The sequence below is a fragment of the Cervus elaphus genome, chromosome 22 (genome assembly GCF_910594005.1).
Source record: "Cervus elaphus chromosome 22, mCerEla1.1, whole genome shotgun sequence".
Classification (NCBI taxonomy): Eukaryota; Metazoa; Chordata; class Mammalia; order Artiodactyla; family Cervidae; genus Cervus; species Cervus elaphus.
Window position 1 is genome coordinate 38,410,819 of NC_057836.1, and position 20,400 is coordinate 38,431,218.

A 20,400-nucleotide genomic window follows, 5' to 3' on the forward strand; every position below is an offset into this window, starting at 1 on the left:
AGTACATTTTGGAGGGCTCTGACGCTTTGCCCCTTTTTATCTTGCTGCAATATGAAAGTCTGACATCACAATATATTCCACTGAGTTCAACATTTCTTGTCTCTCAGTATTTTAAAGTGCAAAGGCAGGGTGACCTGTCAACCATCAGGGAAAAGCTATAGAGACTAGAAAGCGCATTTTGTCTGAGAATAAACTGGAACCTTCTTGATCCCTTTTATAGGCCTCCCCTTGCTTTAAGATGGCACAGTGGCAAGAAGGCTGGAGGCCCACTTTGAAAAATATTCCAAGGCTACAGCAGTGAGCAAGTTAGATCCTTCCCCTGGCTGAGGCCTTGGCCCTCGGGCAGAGTCCAAGATGGAGGGCCGTGAGAAGCTGGCGGTCAGCACAGGGGGCATAATGAAGACGCAGGGCTGTAGGTCAGAGGTGCAGGTGTATTGGTTGAATTATGTGTGGGTTCAGGTCCTGAGAAGCAAAGTGTGGGCGGCCTGGCCTCAGGGGTACATAAGGAGCTGTGTGGCAAGATCCTCATATGACCTCTGCCCAAAGTTGACTCAATCTGGTTCCAGCCAAATGTTATTCATTCCTCATTTTTAAGAGTGACATAGTCACTCACCAACTCCCAAAGGCCTGGAATTAATCAAACTTTAGAGAGAATGCAAAAAAAAAAAAAAAATGTATTTAAATAATAACCTGGCGATTGTCTATAAAGCTTAGCATGGGGAGCCCTCCAGTGGCCATTAAAAAAATTGAACCCTGGTCAGTTTGGGCATCAGATAGTCTCTACAATCAACGTTTTAAAAGTATCTATTAGATCACCAGCAGAGGGTGGATGCATGAGACAAGTGCTCGGGCCTGGTGCACTGGGAAGATCCAGAGGAATCGGGTGGAGAGGGAGGTGGGAGGGGGGATCGGGATGGGGAATACATGTAAATCCATGGCTGATTCATGTCAATGTATGACAAAAACCACTACAATATTGTAAAGTAATTAGCCTCCAACTAATAAAAATAAATGAAAAAAAGAAAAAAGGAAAAAAAAAAGTATCTGTTAATTATCCCCAGTCATATAACAGCATGTAAAACGAAGCTAGGCAAGATCTCCAAGAAGAAGAAAAGAAGGTTTGCTTTCCTCAAGATTCAGGTCACAACAGGGAAAGAGTTGACACTGAAGTTGGCTTTCTGAGTCTGTTCTGGCCAAGTGTGTGACTTTGGGCCCTTCCTGCCCCTCTCCACTCTCTGAGCCCCTTCTCTGTTGCCCTCCTGTAGTTCTGTTATAAGAATCTAGAGAAATTACTGAGCTGACCAGCTAGAAGGGGGTGTCCTAAGAATGCTCATTCCATCCACTTTTCCCAAGATCATTGCTTATGGTCGTTCCATTAGCTTTGGACCTTACAAAGAACAGAAATGTTTTGTTAGCTGTCTCCTTCTGTGTTGTCTTCCCAACTTGCCTGATGACTGGCTCTTCATACTTCTTTATAGTCACAGACTAGTGTCTACCTTGTACATGGTCAGGCCTGGGCGAATGCTGATTATACCTCACTATTTGTATAAAAATATTTCTCCAGGGTATCCTGTATCAGTTACTCACTGGGGCACTTTGATTGAGACTCACCTGCATCCCCAGCAAGAAGAAGCATTCTCTCAGTCTCTTGTTCTCTCACTCTTACACTCCCCTACTCTCTCTTCCATTTAAGTAAAAACAAAACAAAAAATAAAATCTCACCTAGGAAGATTTGGGCTGTTATTCATTCCACACTCTTTGCAAGATGGATATTCACAATGTGGACAGTGAAGAATTAAAATTAATCTTCTGGCTATGACAGCTGAAAGGTTTCTATTCATCAAAATTCTCTTCCTCCATGTTTATCACTAGATACTGTAAAGAGCTGTTCTGTTCTGCGCTTAGTCACTCTTTGCAACCCCAGGGACTGTAGCCCGCCAGGCTCCTCTGACTATTAAGTTTTCCAGGCAAGAATCCTGGAATGGTTGCTATTTCTTACTCCAGGGGATCTTCCCAACCCAGGGGTCGAACCCGTATCTCTTATTCTTCTGCACTGACAGGAAGGTTCTTCACCACCAGCACCACCTGGGAAGCCCAACAATACTGGAGGGGGTTGCTATTTCCCACTCCAAGGGATCTTCCTGACCCAGGGCTTGAACCTGAGTCTCCTGCATCTCCTGCATGGTAGGTGGATTTTTTACCACTGAGCTACCTGGCAGCCCAAAGAACTGTTAGGAGTGTCTGAAACTTAAAATTATGCTTTTTGGTTCTCAAGTCTTTTCCATCAGTTCCATAGTGGTGGTGAAAAGAGAAGAGGAGGATACTCTGAGTGTACAATGAGGAGAAATACAGCACATAGGACCAATTTGATAAAAGGTCACCAAAACAGATAAGACTAACGAAAAGATATCAGAAGAAAGAAAAAAAGAGTGGAATAGCAAGACAGACAAGCTCAAAGAAATTCTCAGGATTATTTCCCAATCCCTGCATATTGGCATTTATGCTATAGCCTTTAAGCATAACTCACTGGCTAAGTATCAGACCTGGCATATAATTGAATAGGTCAAAGTTTGTAAGGCTATATGTTTTTAAAGGGAGTAAAATATGAATGAACATGGCCATAACTGTCTGGAGTCCTAAGTGTTCTCATATGTATCATTTATATGTGGCAGGTTTCACTTTCCAAAGATGATCACAACAGTATCTCCCATCTTACTGGTTCTTCTACAACGTGACCTTGTCACACCCATCAAAAGGTAGAGTCTAAAGCCCACCTACCCAGCTTGAATCTTTGGACACTTTCAATGACAGAGTCTACTAGAAGTGACACAGAGAGCTTTCAAAATCAGGTCCTACAGGGCAATGCCACTTCCACTTTGTTTGCTTGAACCTTGCACTTGTCACTCCACACTTTGCTGTAAAAAGACTGATTACTCTTACATTGCCTGCCAATGAAGCCACATGTCATTGCCCTGGTCAGCTACCAGCCCCTAAGTGAACCAACTTGGACATCCAGCCAGTTTGGGCTTTTAGATGATAGTAGCTGCAGCCAACATCTTATTACATCTGCATGGGTGACCTCAAGGGAGAACTACCCAGATGAATCTTGTCCCCACAGATTTTGAGCACAATAAAATTGCTGCTTTAAATTGCTAATTTGGGGGTATGTAATTTGTTATGCACTCTGTCTATCAGATCTAATCTCTTGAATCTGTTTGTCACTTCTGCTGTATAATTGTAAGGGATATTATTTAGGTCATACCTGCATGGTCTAGTGGTTTTCCCTACTTTCTTCAACTTAAGTCTGAATTTTCAATAAGGAGTCCACAATCCGAGCCACAGTCATGAACTGCTTCTAACAGAAGCAGAAGATATCAAGAAGAGGTGACAAGAATACACAAAAGAACTATACAAGAAAGATCTTAATGACCTGAATAACCACGATGGTGTGATCATGCACCTGGAGCCAAGCATCCCGGAATGTGAAGTCAAGTGGGCCTTAGGAAGCATCACTACAAACAAAGATAGAGGGAGGTAAAGGAATTCCAGCTGAGCTATTTCAAACCATAAAAGATGATGCTATAAAAGTGCTGCACTCAATATGCCAGCAAATTTGGAAAACTCAACAGTGGCCACAGGACTGGAAAATGTCAGTTTTCATTCCAATCCCAAAGAAAGGCAATGCCGAAGAATGTTAAACAATTGCACTCATCTCACATGCTAGCAAAGTAATGCTCAAATTTCTCCAAGCCAGGCTTCAACAGAACGTGAACTGTGAACTTCCAGATGTTCAAGCTGGATTTAAGAAAGGCAAAGGAACCAGAGATCAAATTGCAAACATTCACTGGATCATAGAAAAAGCAAGGGAGTTCCAGAAAAACATCTACTTCTGCTTTATTGACCATGCCAAAGCCTTTGACTGTATGGATCACAACAAACTGGAAAATTCTTAAAGAAATGGGAACACCAGACCACTTTACCTGCCTCCTGAAAAATCTGTATGCAGGTCAAGAAGCAACAGTTAGAACTGGACATGGAACAACAGACTGATTCCAGATTGGGAAAGGAGTACATCAAGTCTGTATATTTTCACCCTGTTTATTTAACTTGTATGAAGAATATATCATGCAAAATGCTGGGCTGGATGGAGCACAAGCTGAAATCAAGATTGCCGGGAGAAATATCAATAACCTCAGATACACAGATGATACCACCCTTATGGCAGAAAGCGAAGAAGAACTAAAGAGCCTCTTGATGAAAGTGAAAGAGGAGAGTGAAAATGCTGGCTTAAAACTCAACATTCAAAAAAAAAAAACATCATGCCACGTGGTCCCATCCCTTCATGGCAGACAGATGGGGAAACAATGGAAACAGTGACAGACTTTATTTTCTTGGGACCCAATATCACTGCAGATGGTGACTGCATCCATGAAATTAAAAGATGCTTGCTCCTTGGAAGTAAAGCTATACCAACCTAGACAGCATATTAAAAAGCAAAGCCATTACTTTGCCAACAAAGGTCTGTCTAGTCAAAGCTATGGTTTTTCCAGTAGTCATGTATGGATGTAAGAATTGGACCATAAAGAAAGCTGAGCATCAAACAACTGATGCTTTTGAACTGTGGTATTGGAGAAGACTCTTGAGAGTCCCTTGGACTGCAAGGAGATTCAGTTAGTCAATCCTAAATGAAATCAGGCCTGAATATTCATTGGAAGGACTGATGCTAAAGCTAAAGCTCCAATACTTTGGCCACCTTATGTGAAGAGCTGACTCATTGGAAAAGACTTTGATGGTTGGAAGGATTGAAGGGAGGAGGAGAAGAGGATGACAGAGAATGAGATGTTTGGATGGCATCACTGACTCAATGGGCATGAGTTTGGGCAAGCTCAAGGAGTTGATGATGGACAGGGAAGCCTGGTGTGCTACAGTCCATGGGTTCGCAAAGAGTCAACATGACTGAGAAACTGAACTGAACTAAATTTGTCATGCATCAACAGTATTCAGAGCAATTTGTGAAGTTGGTGGTATTCCCACTGCAAAGATGAGGGGAGCTTCACATTATTAGCATGTGCTGGATACTGGCACTTGTATGAAGGTATTTGACATGTAAACCCTGCCTCAGTGATCTGCCGGATCATTAGAGAAGATGACTGGTGGGTGAAGATGGTGTGTGAGGAAGGTCATGAAAAATGTAATCAAAGTACTACAGAAGTGAGAAGGATATTGCTTTAATTCACAAGATCAGAGAAGGCTTCATACGGATGGTGACATTTGAACTTGACTTTAAACAATATGATGGATCTTTTTGAAGAAGAAATATCCTGCACAAAGATCCAGCCATGTGAACGGGAAGTATTCTTGTGATAATGAAGTCTTTAAGCCCCTGAACTTTAGTTCAATGTCCTTCCCACCCATCTCTGATTACTGCTTACTGAATCTAAAGTTGAGGTATCCATCAAGTCGCTGGCTGAATAATTCTGCCAGAGAGAGCAGCAAGCCTTTGTAACTGCCCATAACCATAACTGCCCATAACCAAGGGACACTCTCCTTGTCACATGTCCAGGGTTGGGATTTCAAGGGTTTAAAAAAAATCTGTGATGTCAATTCTATGACACCCTCTTTGCAATTATCCTTGAAACATTCAAAGAGAATTAAATAATTCCTATTCCATTTCTGCTCAATGTCTTATTGAAATATGCTAGATGTTTATTTTTAAAATAGCAGAAATTAATCTTAATCAATAAAAAATAGAACTTATATCCCAGGACATGAAATCTGAGATATCCCAGTTGTTTTTGAAGGTAACAGTTTTAAAATTCAAGGCAATCTTCATTACTTATGTGTCCTTTTAAATTTAAAAAGTAAATGGTACTTTTCTTCTTACCTCCTCCCCCTCTTGAATATACCCACTTTATATGTTCTGAACTTACAGTCATATACTGGGTCTAATATATTCAACAAAGGTTTTACTTTAAAAGTTTGAAAGAAACATTGCAAAACAAAATTGGAAAATACATAGAAATAAGCAAAGACCAGTAGTATAGAAATATAGATATAGGTATAGATATAGATAGATATTGGAGAAGGAAATGACAACCCACTTCAGTATTCTTGCCAGGAGAACCCCACGGACAAAGGAGACTGGCAAGCTACAGTCCATGGAGTCACAAAGAGTCATACACAAGTTTGTGACTGAACAACAAATAAATATAGATATCATGGCTTGCAATGCCTATGTTGTAATCAAAATTGTCCTTTCACACAATTAAAACAACTTGAAAGAACACATATTTTTTTTCTTTTTCATTTATTTTTATTAGTTGGAGGCTAATTACTTTACAATATTGTAGTGGTTTTTGTCATACATTGACATGAATCAGCCATGGATTTACATGTATTCCCCATCCCAATCCCCCCTCCCCCCTCCCACCTCCCTCTCCACCCGATCCCTCTGGGTCTTCCCAGTGCACCAGGCCCGAGCACTTGTCTCATGCATCCAACCTGGGCTGGTGATCTGTTTCACCCTAGATAATATACATGTTTCGATGCTGTTCTCTCGAAACATCCCACCCTCGCCTTCTCCCACAGAGTCCAAAAGTCTGTTCTGTACATCTGTGTCTCTTTTTCTGTTTTGCATATAGGGTTATCATTACCATGAAAGAACACATATTTAACTGGTGTGGAAAAAATCCAAACACTGTTGACTAATCTTGGAACACAATGCCTAAGAGACAAGGGTATCTGAAGCTATATCATCTAGAGCTGCTCTATTCAGTGTGGTAGTCAGCAGCTGGCTGTTTTAATTTAAGTAAAACAAACAGTTCAGTATGGCACTAGCCACATTTAATTGATCAGGGGCCACCTGCGGCTAGTGGTGATCATTTTAGATCAGCAGATATCAGGCATTTCCATCAGCACAGAAAGTTCTGTTGAAAACACTCCTTTAGACAATTAACTGTCTCTCTTCATCAATATTCGGGCTGCTGTGTGGAAAGGATTTGAAACGAAAAGAATCTAATGTCTTGAATCACAAAACACTATCTATTTGTTGGAGCACATCAATCTCACAATAACAGATCTTATTTGTATATTAACTTTGGAAGAGGGATTGATGATTTTGAAATGTGCCTGTACATTTTTACTCATTTTGAAATTTTTCATCAATTTTTGCCTCGTGAATATCCAAATAGGTGTTAAGTCATGAAGTCAGTCTTGAATTTAGATGGCATTTAGAACACATAACTTTATAACTTATGTTAAGTAAGATGAATATTTGTATATAACTTCCCTAACCCTGCTCTGATACCAGGCTCCTCTGTCCATGGAACGCTCCAGGCAAGAATGCTGAAATGGGTAGCCATTCTCTTCTCCAGGGGATCTTCCTGACCTTTATCAATTAGTGTTTTCATTTTCTTCAGATGAATACCCAGTAATGGAATTGCTGTATCACATGTTATTTTATTTATAATTTTTTGAAGAACTTCCATACTGTTTTCTGGAATGGCTACATCAATGTATATCTCTACCAATAGTGCACAATGTATTCTTTTCTCCATATTTTCACCAATACTTGCTACTTGCTGTCTTTTTAATAATAGCCATTCTGACAGGTTATGAGGTAATATCTGACTGTAGTTGGATTTGCATTTCCCTGATGATTAATATATTGAATTTCTTTTCATGTGACTCTCTATATGCCTTCTTTGGAAAAATGTCTATTCAGGGCCTCTGCCCATCAGGTTGTTTTTTTCTTTTTTTTTTTAATGAGTTTTTAGTATATTTTTTATATTAACCCATTATCAGATATACTGTTTGCAAATATCTTCTGCCATTCACTAGACGTTCTTTTCATTTTGTTGATAGTTTCCTTAGCTGTGCAAAAGCTTTTAACTTGATGTAGTCTCCTTAATTTACCTTTATTTTTGTTGCCCTTGTCTGAGAATAGGTGTCCAAAAAAACATTGCAAAGACCAATGTCACAGAACATACTGACTATGTTTTCTCCTGGGAGTTTGATGGTTTCAACCTTTAATATTTAAGATTTTCCTATATTTTGTTTATTTTTGTATATGGCATAAGTAGTCCAGTTTGATTCATTTTACATGTGGCTGTCCATTTTTCTCAACAGCATTTACTGGAGAAACTCTTTTTCCATATACTATATTCTTTCCTCTATTGTCATCAGTTCAGTTCAGTTCAGTTCAGTCACTCATTCATGTCTGACTCTTTGCGAGCCCATGAATCCCAGCATGGCAGGCCTCCCTGTCCATCACCAGCTCCCAGAGTTTACTCAAACTCATGTCTACCGAGTCAGTGATGCCACCCAGCCATCTCATCCTCTGTCGTCCCCTTCTCCTCCTGACCCCAATCCTTCCCAGCATCAGGGTCTTTTCCAGTGGGTCGACCCTTTGCTTGAGGTGGCCAAAGTATTGGAGTTTCAGCTTCAACATCTGTCCTTCCAATGAACACCCAGGACTGATCTCCTTTAGGATGGACTGGTTGGATCTCCTTGCAGTCCAAGGGACTCTCAAGTGTCTTCTCCAACACCACAGTTCAAAATCATCAATTCACTGGCGCTCAGTTTTCTCTGTAATCCAAATCTCACATCCATACATGACTACTGGAAAAACCATAGCTTTGACTAGACAGACCTTTGTTGGCAAAGTAATGTCTCTGCTTTTTAATATGCTGTCTAGGTTGGTCATAGCTTTTCTTCCAGGGAGCAAGCGTCTTTTAATTTCATGGATGCAGCCACCATCTGCAGTGATTTTGGATCCCAAGAAAATAAAGTCTGTCACTGTTTCCATTGTTTCCCCATCTGTTTGCCATGAAGGGATGGGACCACATGGCATGATGTCTGTTTTTTGAATGTTGAGTTTTAAGCCAGCATTTTCACTCTCCTCTTTCACTTTCATCAAGAGGCTCTTTAGTTCTTCTTTGCTTTCTGCCATAAGGGTGGTGTCATCTGTGTATCTGAGTTTATTGATACTGCTCCCAGCAATCTTGAACTCAGCTTGTGCTTCATCCCAGCATTTCACATGATGTACTCTGGATATAAGTTAAATAAGCAGGGTGAGAGTATATACGGCCTTGATGTACTCCTTTCCCAATTTGGAACCAGTCTGTTGCTCCATGTCTGGTTGGAACTTAGTTAAACTTAAAATCTTCTGCACAGCAAAAGAAACTATAAATAAAGTGAAAAGGCAACTCTCAGAATGGAAGAAAATAATAGCAAATGAAACAACTGACAAAGGATTAATCTCCAAAATATAAAGGCCAATCAATCATTCAGCTCAATACCAGAAAAAAACTGTCAAAAAATCTACAAACAATAAATCCTGGAGAGAGTGTGGAGAAAAGGGAACCCTCTTCTCTGTTTGCGGGAGTGCAAATTGATATAGCCACTATGTCTCCATAGTGACTGTATGGAGGTTTTTTTTTAAAGCTAGGAATAAGCCTACCATATAATTCAACAATTCAACTACTGGGCATATACCCTGAGGAAACAATAATTGAAAAAGACACATGTTCTTCAATGTTCATCACAGCACTGTTTGCAAGAGTTAGGGCATGAAGTAACCTAGATGTTCACCTACAGATAAATGGATAAAGAAATTGTGGTACATATACTTAATGGGATATTACTCAGTCATAAAAAGGAAAGCATTTGATTCAGTTCTAATAATGTGGATGAACCTAGAGCCTACTATACAGAGTGAAGTATGGCAGAAAGAAAAAGACAAATATCATGTATTAATGCATATATGGAATCTAGAAAGATGGTATACTGATGAACCTATCTTCAGGGCAACAGTGGAGATGCAGACATAGACAACAGACTTGTGGACACAGAGAGGTAAGGAGAAGGTGGGATGAATTGAGAGAGGAGCAATGAAACACATACATCACCATGTGTAAAACTAGATATCCAGTAGAAATTTATTTTATGGTGCAATGAGGTCAAATTCAGTGCTGTGAGAGCCTAGAGGGATGAGATGGGGTGAGAGGTGGACGGGAAGTTCAAGATGGAGGGAATATCCATATATCTATGGCCAATTCATGTTGATATATGGCAGAAACCAACACCATGTTATAAACAATTATCTTCCAATTAAAAATAAATATTTTTTAAAAGAAAAGGATATCTTTTTTGGTGTTAGTTCTAGGTGTTGTAGGTCTTCACAGAATTAGTCAGCTTCAGCTTCTTTAGCATCAGTGGTTTGGGCATCGACTTTTATTACTATGACGCTCAATGGTTTGCTTTGAAAAGGAATCTAGATCATTCTGTCATTTTTGAGGTTGCTTCCAAATATTGCATTTTAGACTTTCATTTTCTTCTTAGGGATTTTTGCCCACAGAAGTAGATATAATGGTCATCTGAATTAGATTCACCCATTCCTACACATTTTAGTTCACTGATTCCTGAGATGTTGATGTTCAATCTTGGTATCTAATGCTTGATCATGTCCAATTTACCCTGATTCAAAACCTAATGCTCCATGTTCCTATGTAATGTACTTTGCAGCATTTGCAGTACTGTTGAAGCCTCGTTTGGAGAATTTTGAACATTATTTTGCTAGCATGTGAGATGAGTGTAATTGTGCGATAGTTTGAGCATTCTTTGGCATTACCTTTCTTTGGGACTGGAATGATAACTGACCTTTTCCAGTCCTATGGCCCACTGCTGACTTTTCCAAATTTGCTGGCATATTGAGTGCAGCCCTTTAACAGCATCACTTTTTAGGACTTGAAATAGCTCAGCTGGAATTCCATCACCTCCACTAACTTTGTTTGTACTGATGCTTCCCAAGGCTGAGTTGACTTTGGATTCCAGAATGTCTGGCTCTAGGTGAGTGATCACACCATTGTGGTTATCTGGGTCATGAGGATCTTTTTTGTATAGTTCTTCTGTGTATTCTTGCCACCTTTTTTTAATTTCTTCTGCTTCTGTTAGGTCGATAACATTTCTGTCCTTTATTGTGCCCATCTTTGCATGAGATATTCACTTGGTATCTCCAATTTTCCTGAAGAGATCTCTAGTCTTTCCCATTCTATTGTTTTACTCTTTGCATTGACTGAAAAAAAATTGAAGAAAAAAAAACTGAAAAAAATTCTTTGCAATGATCAATGAGGAAGGCTTTCTTATCTCTCCTTGCTATTGTTTGGGACTCTGTGTTCAGATAGGTATATCTTTCCTTTTCTCCTTTGCCTTTTGCTTCTCTTATTTTCTAAGCTATTTGAAGGCCTCCTCAGACAACCATTTTGTCTTTCTGCATTTCCTTTTATTGGGGATGGGCTTCATCACTATCATTAACCTCTGTCCGTAGTTCTTCAGGCACTTTGTCTATCAGATCTAATCAGATCTAATGCATTAAATCTATTCCAGATGTTCAAGCTTGATATAGAAAAGGCAGAGGAGCCAGAGATCAAATTGCCAACATCCACAGGAACATCAAAATAGCAAAAGAGTCCCAGAAAAACATCTATTTCTGCTTCACTGACTACGCCAAAGACTTTGATGGTGTGAATCACAACAAACTGTGAAAAATTCTGAAAGAGATGGGAATACCAGACCACCTTATCTGCCTTCTGAGAAATCTGTATGCAGGTTAAGAAGCAACAGTTAAAACCAGACATGGAACAACGGACTGGTTCCAACTTGGGAAAGGAGTATGTCAGGCTGTATATTGTCACCCTGCTTATTTAATTTATATGCAGAGTACATCATGTGAAATGCTAGGTTGGGTGAAGCACAAGCTGAAACCAAGACTGCTGGGGAAAATATCAATAATTTCAGATATGCAGATGACACCACCCTTATGGCAGAAAGCAAAGAGGAACTGAGGAGTCTCTTGATGGAAGTGAGAGAGGAGAATGAAAATGCTGGCTTGAAACTCAACATAGAAAATGAAGATCATGGCATCTGGTCCCATCACTTCATGGCAAATAGATGGAGAAACAATGGAAACAAAGACAGACTTTATTTTCTTGGGATCCAAAAGCACTGAAGACGGTGACTGCAGCCATGAAAGACACTTGCTCCTTGGAAGAAAAGCTGTGACCAACCTAGACAACATATTAAAAAGCAGAGACTTTACTTTGGCAACAGAGGTCAATCTAGTCAAAGCTATTGTTTTTCCAGTAGACAGGTATGGATGTGAGAGTTGGACTATAAAGAAAACTGGGCACTGAAGAATTGATGCTTTTGAACTGTGGTGTTGAAGAAGACTCTTGCAAGTCCCTTGGACTGCAAGGAGATCCAACCAGTTCATCCTAAAGGAAATCAGTCCTGAATATTCATTGGAAGGACTGATGTTGAAGCTGAAACTCTAATACTCTGGCCACCTGATGAAAAGAACTGAGTCACTGGAAAAGACCCTGAAGCTGGGAAAGATTGAAAGCAGAAGGAGAAGGCGATAATAGAGGATTTGATGGTTGGATCGCATCACTGACTCGATGTACACGAGTTTGAGCAGGTTCTGGGAGTTGGTGATGGACAGGGAGGCCTGGCGTGCTGCAGTCCATGGGGTCACAAAGAGTCAGACGTGACTGAGTGATTGAACTGAACTACAGGATTGGACTTTACTTTCACTGCTAGACACAATCACAACTGACCATTATTTCTGCTTTGGCCTAGCACTTCATTCTTTCTGAAGCTGTTAGTAATTGCCACTGCTCTTCTTTCATTGCATATTTCAAACCTTCCAACTTGGGGGGCTCAACTTCTGGTGTGATGGAGGGATAAATTAGGAGTTTTAAACTAGCAGATACAAATTAGTGTGTATAAAATGGATATCCTTTTATCACACAGGATGATATTCAGTATCTTCTGCCTGGCACTGGAGTAGGGAGCAGTCGAGAGGAGATACCCTATGTCCAAGGTCAGGATCAGCAGCCATTAGGAGATACCCCACATCCAAATCAGAGAAACCCCAGTAATATGGTAGGCACTGAGAGAGGGCATCAGAGGACAGACAGACTGAAACCACAATCACAGAAAAATTACCAATCTAATCACATGGAACACAGCCTTCTCTAACTCAATGAAACTAAGAGCCATGCCATGTGGGGCCACCCAAGAGGGACAGGTCATAATGGAGAGTTCTGACAAAATGTGGTCCACTGGAGAAGAGAATGACAAACCACTTCACTACTCTTGCCTTGAGAACCCCATGAACAGTATGAAAAGGCAAAAAGATAAGATACTGAAAGATGAACTCCCCAGGTTGGCAGGTGCCCAATAAGCTACTGGCAATCAGTGGAGAAATAACTCCAGAAAGAATGAAGAGATGGAGCCAAAGCAACAACAACACCCAGTTGTGGATGTGACTGGTGACAGAAGCAAGGTTTGATGTTGTAAAGAGCAATGTTGCATAGGAACCTGGAATGTTAGGTCCATGAATCAAGGCAAATTGGAAGAGGTCAAACAGGAGATGGCAAGAGTGAATGTTGACATTTTAAGAATCAAAGAACTAAAATGGAATGGAATGGGTGAATTTAACTCAGATGACCATTATATCTACTACTGTGGGCAAGAATCCCTTAGAAGAAATGGACTGGCCATATAGTCAACAAAGGAGTCTGAAATGCAGTACTTAAATGCAATCTCAAAAATGACAAATGATCTCTGTTTATTTCCAAGGCTAGCCATTCAATATCATGGTAATCCAAGTCTATGCCCTGACCAGTAATGCTGAAGAAGCTGAAGTTGAATGGTTCTATGAAGTCCTACAAGACCTTTTAAAAATAACACCCAAAAAAGATATCCTTTTCATTATAGGGGACGAGAATGCAAAAGGAGGAAGTCAAGAAACACCTGGAGTAACAGGCAAATATGTCCTTGGAGTACAGAATGAAGCAGTGCAAAGGCTAATAGAGTTTTGCAAAGAGAACGCACTGGTCATAGCAAACACCCTCTTCCAACAACACAAGAGAAGACTCAACACATGGATATCACCAGATGGCCAACACCAAAATTAGATTGATTATATTTGCTGCCAAAGATGGAGAAACTCTATACTGTCAGCCAAAACAAGGCCGAGAGCTAACTGTGGCTCAAATTATGAACTCCTCATTGCCAAATGCAGACTTAAATTGAAGAAAGTAGGGAAAACCACTAGACCATTCAGGTATGACCTAAATCAAATCCCTTATTATACAGTGGAAGTGACAAATAGATTTAAGGGACTAGATCTGATAGAGTGCCTGATGAACTATGGATGGAGGTTTGTGACATTGTACAGGAGACAGGGAGCAAGACAATTCCCAAGAAAAAGAAATGCAAAAAGCAAAATGGCTGTCTGAGGAGGCCATACAAATAGCTGTGAAAAGAGAAGTTTAAAGCGAAGGAGAAAAGGGGAGATATACCCATTTGAATGCAGAGTTCCAAAGAATAGCAAGGAGAGATAAGAAAGCCTTCCTCAGTGATCAGTGCAAAGAAATAGAGGAAAATAATAGAATGGGAAAGACTAGATATGTCTTCAAGAAAATTAGATACACCAAGGGAACATTTCATGCAAAGATGGGCTAAATAAAGGACAGAAATTGTATGGACCTAACAGAAGCAGAAGATATTAAGAAAAGGTGGCAAGAATACAAAGAACTGTACAAAAAAAGATCTTTACGACCCAGATAATCATGATGGTGTGATCACTCACCTAGAGCCAGACATGCTGGAATGTGCAGTCAAGTGGGCCTTAGGATGCATCACTACAAACAAAGCTAGCGGAGGTGATGGAATGCCAGTTGAGCTATTTCAAGTCCTAAAAGATGATGCTGTGAAAGTGCTGTACTCAATATGCCAGCAAATTTGGAAAACTCAGTAGTGGGCCACAAGACTAGAAAACATCAGTTTTCATTCCAGTCCCAAAGAAAGGCAATCCCAAAGAATGCTCAAATTACCACAAAATTGCACTCATCTCACATGCTAGTAAAGTAATGCTCAAAATTCTCCAAGCCAGGCTTCAGCAATATGTGAACTGTGAAGTTCCAGATGTTCAAGCTGGATTTAGAAAAGGCAGAAGAACCAGGGATCAAATTGCCAACATCCAATGGATCATCGAAAAAGCAAGAGAGTTCCAGAAGAACATCTATTTCTGCTTTATTGACAATGCCAAATCCTTTGACTGTGTGGATCACAATAAACTGTGGAAAATTCTGACAGAGATGGGAATACCAGACCACCTGACCTGCCTCTTGAGAAATCTGTATGCAGGTCAAGAAGTAACAGTAAGAACTGGATATAGAACAACAGATTGGTTCCAAATAAGGAAAGGGGTACATCAAGGCTGTATATTGTCATCCTGCTTATTTAACTTATATGCAGAGTACATCATGAGAAACGCTGGGCTGGATGAAGCACAAACTGGAATCAAGATTCCCGGGGGAAATATCAATAACCTCAGATATGTAGATGACACCACCCTTATGGCAGAAAGTGAAGAAGAACTAAAGAGTCTCTTGTTGAAAGTGAAAGAGGAGAGTGAAAACGTTGCCTTAAAGCACAACATTCAGAAAACTAAGATTATGGCATCCAGTACCATCACTTCATGGCAAATAGATGGGGAAACAGTGGAAACAGTGTCGGACTTTATTTTGGGGGGCTCCAGAATCACTGCAGATGGTGACAGCAGCCATGAAATTAAAAGACATTTTCTCCTTTGAAGGAAAGTTATGACCAACCTAGAAAGCATATTAAAAAGCAGAGTCATTACTTGGCCAACAAAGTTCCATCTAGTTAAGGCTATGGTTTTTCCAGTAGTCATGTATGGATGTGAGAGTTGGACTATAAAGAAAGCTGAGCACCAAAGAATTGATGCTTTTGCACTGTGCTGTTGGAGAAGACTCTTGAGAGTCCCTTGGACTGCAAGGAGATCCAAACAGTCCATCCTAAAGGAGATCAGTCCTGAGTGTTCATTGGAAGGACTGATGTTGAAGCTGAAACTCCAATACTTTGGCCACCTGATGTGAAGAGCTGACTGATTGGAAAAGACCCTGATGCTGGGAGGGATTGGGTGCAGGAGGAGATGGGGACGACAGAGGATGAGATGGTTGGATGGTATCACCGACTCAATGGACATGAGTTTGGGTAAACTCCGGGAGTTGGTGATGGCCAGGGAGGCCTGGCGTTCTGTAGTCCATGGGGTCACAAAGAGTCAGACTAGACTGAGTGACTGAACTGAACCGAATAATAATCTATAAGGGAAAATAATCTGAAAAGCATATATAACCCCACTTTCTGGTCATTTGCATTTGTGTGAAATAGTTTTTTCCATAATTTCACTTTCAGTCTGTGTGCTACTTTAGCTGTGAACAAAGTCTCTTGTAAGGAGCATACAGGTGGGTCTTGTTTTTTATCTTATTAGTCATCCTACATCTTTTGACTGATGCTCTTAATCCATTGACATTTAAAGTAATTATTGATAGGTATGCTCTAATTCACATATTGCTGAAGCCTGGCTTGGAGAATTTTGAGCATTACTTTACTAGCGTGTGAGATGAGTGCAATTGTGTGGTACTTTGAGCATTCTTTGAGATTGCCTTTCTTAGGCATTGGAATGAAAATGGACCTTTTCCAGTCCTGTGGCCACTGCTGAGTTTTCCAAATTTGCTGGCATATTGAGTGCAGCACTTTCACAGCATCATCTTTCAGGATTTGAAATAGCTCAACTGGAATTCCATCACATCTACTAGCTTTGTTCGTAGTGATGCTTTCTAAGGCCCACCTGACTTCACATTCCAGGATGTCTGGCTCTAGGTGAGTGATCACACCATTGTGATTATCTGGGTCATGAAGATCTTTTCTGTACAGTTCTTCTATGTATTCTTGCCACCTCTTCTTAATATCTTCTGCTTCTGTTATGTCCATACCATTTCTGCAATACTTTGGCCACCTCATGCAAAGAGTTGACTCATTGGAAAAGACCCTGATGCTGGGAGGGATTGGGTGCAGGAGGCGATGGGGACGACAGAGGATGAGATGGCTGGATGGCATCACCGACTCGATGGGCATGAGTTTGAGTAAACTCCGGGAGTTTGTAATGGACAGGGAGGCCTGGCGTGCTGTGATTCATGGGGTCGCAAAGAGTCGAACACGACTGAGCGACTGAACTGAACTGATGCTCTAATTCTGAGAAGGCAATGGCAACCCACTCCCTTACTCTTGCCTGGAAAATCCCATGGATGGAGGAGCCTGGTAGGCTGCAGTTCATGGCGTTGCGAAGAGTCAGACACGACTGAGCGACTTCACTTTCACTGTTCACTTTCACGCATTGGAGAAGGAAACGACAGCCCACTCCAGTGTTCTTGCCTGGAGAATCCCAGGTATGGCGGAGCCTGATGGGCTGCCGTCTATGGGGGTCGCACAGAGTTGGACAAGACTGAAGTGACTTAGCAGCAGCCGCAGCAGCAACATGCTCTTTTTGCAATTTTATTACTTATTTTCCAGTTGTTTTTATGTTCTTGTTTATTTCTTTTTCTTTTTGCTTCTTACCTTGTGGTTTACTGTTTTTAGTATTATGCTTATAGAGATTTGTGTGTGTGTGTCTATTGTAGTTAGATTTTATATTTGCATTTAGTTTTTGTGTAGTTTTTTATTTGTGGTTACCATGTGTTGGTTGATTGTCATAGCTAGAGCTATAACTATAGGTTGATCTGTAGCTATATCTACTTGTTTTAAGCTGGTAGTCATTTAAGTTCAAACACATTCTAAAAAATCTAGATTTTTTTACTCTTCCCTCATATTTTGCATTTTTATGTCATTTTATATTCTCATATATATTAACTAACTATTTAGTGATAGCTGCTTTTGCAACTTTTTATATTTTAACTATGAAGTTTAAAAGATAGCTTATTTAAGTGGATGACTCTTATCCCTTACTATGTATTTGCATTTCCTAGTGAGATTTTCCCTTTTGTATAGATTCTTCTTTTCCACTTAGAGAAGACCTTTTAACTCTTCTTTCAAGGTAAGTTTAGTATTGCACTCTTTTACTTGTTGCTTACCTGAGAGGTTGTTTCTCTCTCTTGATTTTATATGACAACCTTGCTGGGTAGTATATCCTAGGTTGCAGATTTTTCCCTTTTGGCATTTGACTATTTCATGCCACTCTCCTCTGGCCTGCAAACTTTCTGCAGAAGTATAAGCTGAAAGCCATGGAGGTTCTCTCGCATGTGGCTCTTTATTTTTTTTCCTGCTGCCTTTAGAATTCTCTCTTTATCTTTGACTTTCACCATTTTAGTCAGGATATCTCTTGGTGTGGATGTGTTTGGGTTCATTTTGTTTGCGACACTTGGTACACCCGCATTTGAATATTTTTTTCCTTCTTCAGATTTGGGATGTTTTCAGTCCTAATTTCATCAAATACATTCTCAATCCCCTTTCCCTCTTTTTTTCCTTTCAGGTCCCCAATAAAATGAATGTTGGTATACTTGATGCTATTCCAAAGATAACTTGTCCAATGCACAGCTATAACACAGAGTAAGCAGGGTTGGGAACATTCACTCAGTTCTGGCTGCACTGCACCAGGGTGGTCAGAGAGATGAGGCAGCAATCAGAATAACCTTCAATCCACCCTCTCCACTGTGCCTGGGGACAAGCCAGCCTGCTTGCCCCTCCTGAGTGGAGTCCAACCTTCCCGCAAGCCCTCCCATTAGTTCCAGAGTCCCTCCAACCAGGCGAGGAGACTCAGCTTCCCTTTGTAGGATCCCAGGGCCAGGGTGCCCAAAAAGTGGCTTGAATCACTCACACCCCATAGCAAATCTCCACTCAGGTAATCTCTCTTTTTCTCTGAGTGCCCCCACCCCTACAGGTCTCAATCTGTTCAATTCTTTTCCTTTCTTACACAATTCTGTGTGTATCTTTCTTACAGCCTCAATTTTACAGGATTCTTTCTGCCAGTTTCCAGTTAGTTTTCAGTGAGGATTACTCCACATGTAGATGTATTTTTGATGCATTCATAAAGAGAGGTTAGTTCCATGTCCTCCTATTCCACCGTCTTGATTGAAATTACTTGTTCCTATCTTTGCTTTGTCAAGATCTTACCATATTGGGTAATGAGGCTCCTTAAACTTTGCAATTATTTCTTATGTTTCACATTAGTCTAGTCCAATGACATTTTTTAAAGTTTTGTTATTAGCATTTGAGTATCATTTTAGTTCAAACCCTCCTTTTTTTTAATCCCATACCTATAAACCCCTTCCATTCCAGGCTATATTGAGCCATGGAATTTTTTTGCTTTGGAGTATAACTTTCTCTCTCATCCTCTTAGCTTCTCCTCTGCATTTTTTCTTACTCTTGTGAGGATTGTGTCAAAAGTGGCCATTGTTTTATGGGGGTAAGTTTTATCTCCTCTGTTTTTTAAATTACTTCCTGTTTCATGACATGTATTTATTTGTACACTTGTCTATTATCTTTCTAATTAAATGAAAAGCAGAGCCTTTTTTCTGGTTTACTACTCTATCCTTTTGTCAGTGCAGTTCTTGACAAATAGTAGGTACTTAGTAAATATTTTGTTGAGTGAATGACAGCCTGCTCATCTAGCTCAGTCTGTGGATTTTGTTTGTATAGGAGGCTAAGGGATCCAGTCCTTCAAAGATTTCTTGATCCTCTTGAAAGATGTAGTTAGAGGTTCTGTCCAGCCACCAGATGGAGATATTGTGTCTATAGTCCCCTATTTCATGTGGCTTTCTCCCATGATCTGGAAATTTCTGGTAAGCCTTCAGAGTGTTAATTTTATCTTCCCTTTGTATCCCTAAATTAATACCTGTGGACACAGGGTGGAGCCATCTTCCCAAGGAGGCTTGAGTGGGATGAGGAAGGCACTTCATCCTCTCTTCAATGGTCTTCCCGTTTGTTTTGGGACTTCACCAAGTCTCCATGTCTTTTTCTCAACAGTTACCCTGCTATGAAATGTGAGGACAGCCTTTGTTTTCTACTGGAACCTGCAAAATTGATAAGCCAGGTTCTTGGCAGCTCCCTGGCACTCTTCCCCATAGGACAGTTACCATTTCCTGAAGTTTGCTCTCCTTAAGAAGGCGATATGACCTCTACTGTCCCCAACTTGTTTTTATTTTATTTTGTTATTGTATAAACTAAAGGGAAAGGGGCTTGATATGCTGATTTTTTTTAAATTATTCTTTGGAGTATTTTCACCCTGATATCCCCCTTCAGTAACTCTGAGAAAGCAGGAAAGGATTAAAAGTAATTTATAACTTTGTAATCAGTTGGAGAAAAACATAGGCAAAAAAGATGATAATAAGGATGAACCATTTTGTTTCCTACCTTGCTCGTCAGTACCAGTTCTATAGAGCTCATGTATACTCTCCCTTTACTGCTTCAGGAGTTTCTCTAAGAATTCCGATGAGATGCAGAGACCCAGGTCATATACTTATCCCCAAATCT

General features: G+C 40.3%; 1 long non-coding RNA gene across 1 annotated transcript in view; it reads right to left on the reverse strand.

The window, feature by feature from the left end:
- Positions 1–3,238: 3,238 nt before the first annotated feature.
- LOC122680571 overlaps positions 3,239–20,400 on the reverse strand; it is a 31,021-nt gene continuing 13,859 nt past the window's right edge. The window contains exon 3 of the long non-coding RNA XR_006336722.1: positions 3,239–3,284. This is a non-coding gene — a long non-coding RNA (uncharacterized LOC122680571). The remainder of the gene's footprint in view (positions 3,285–20,400) is intronic.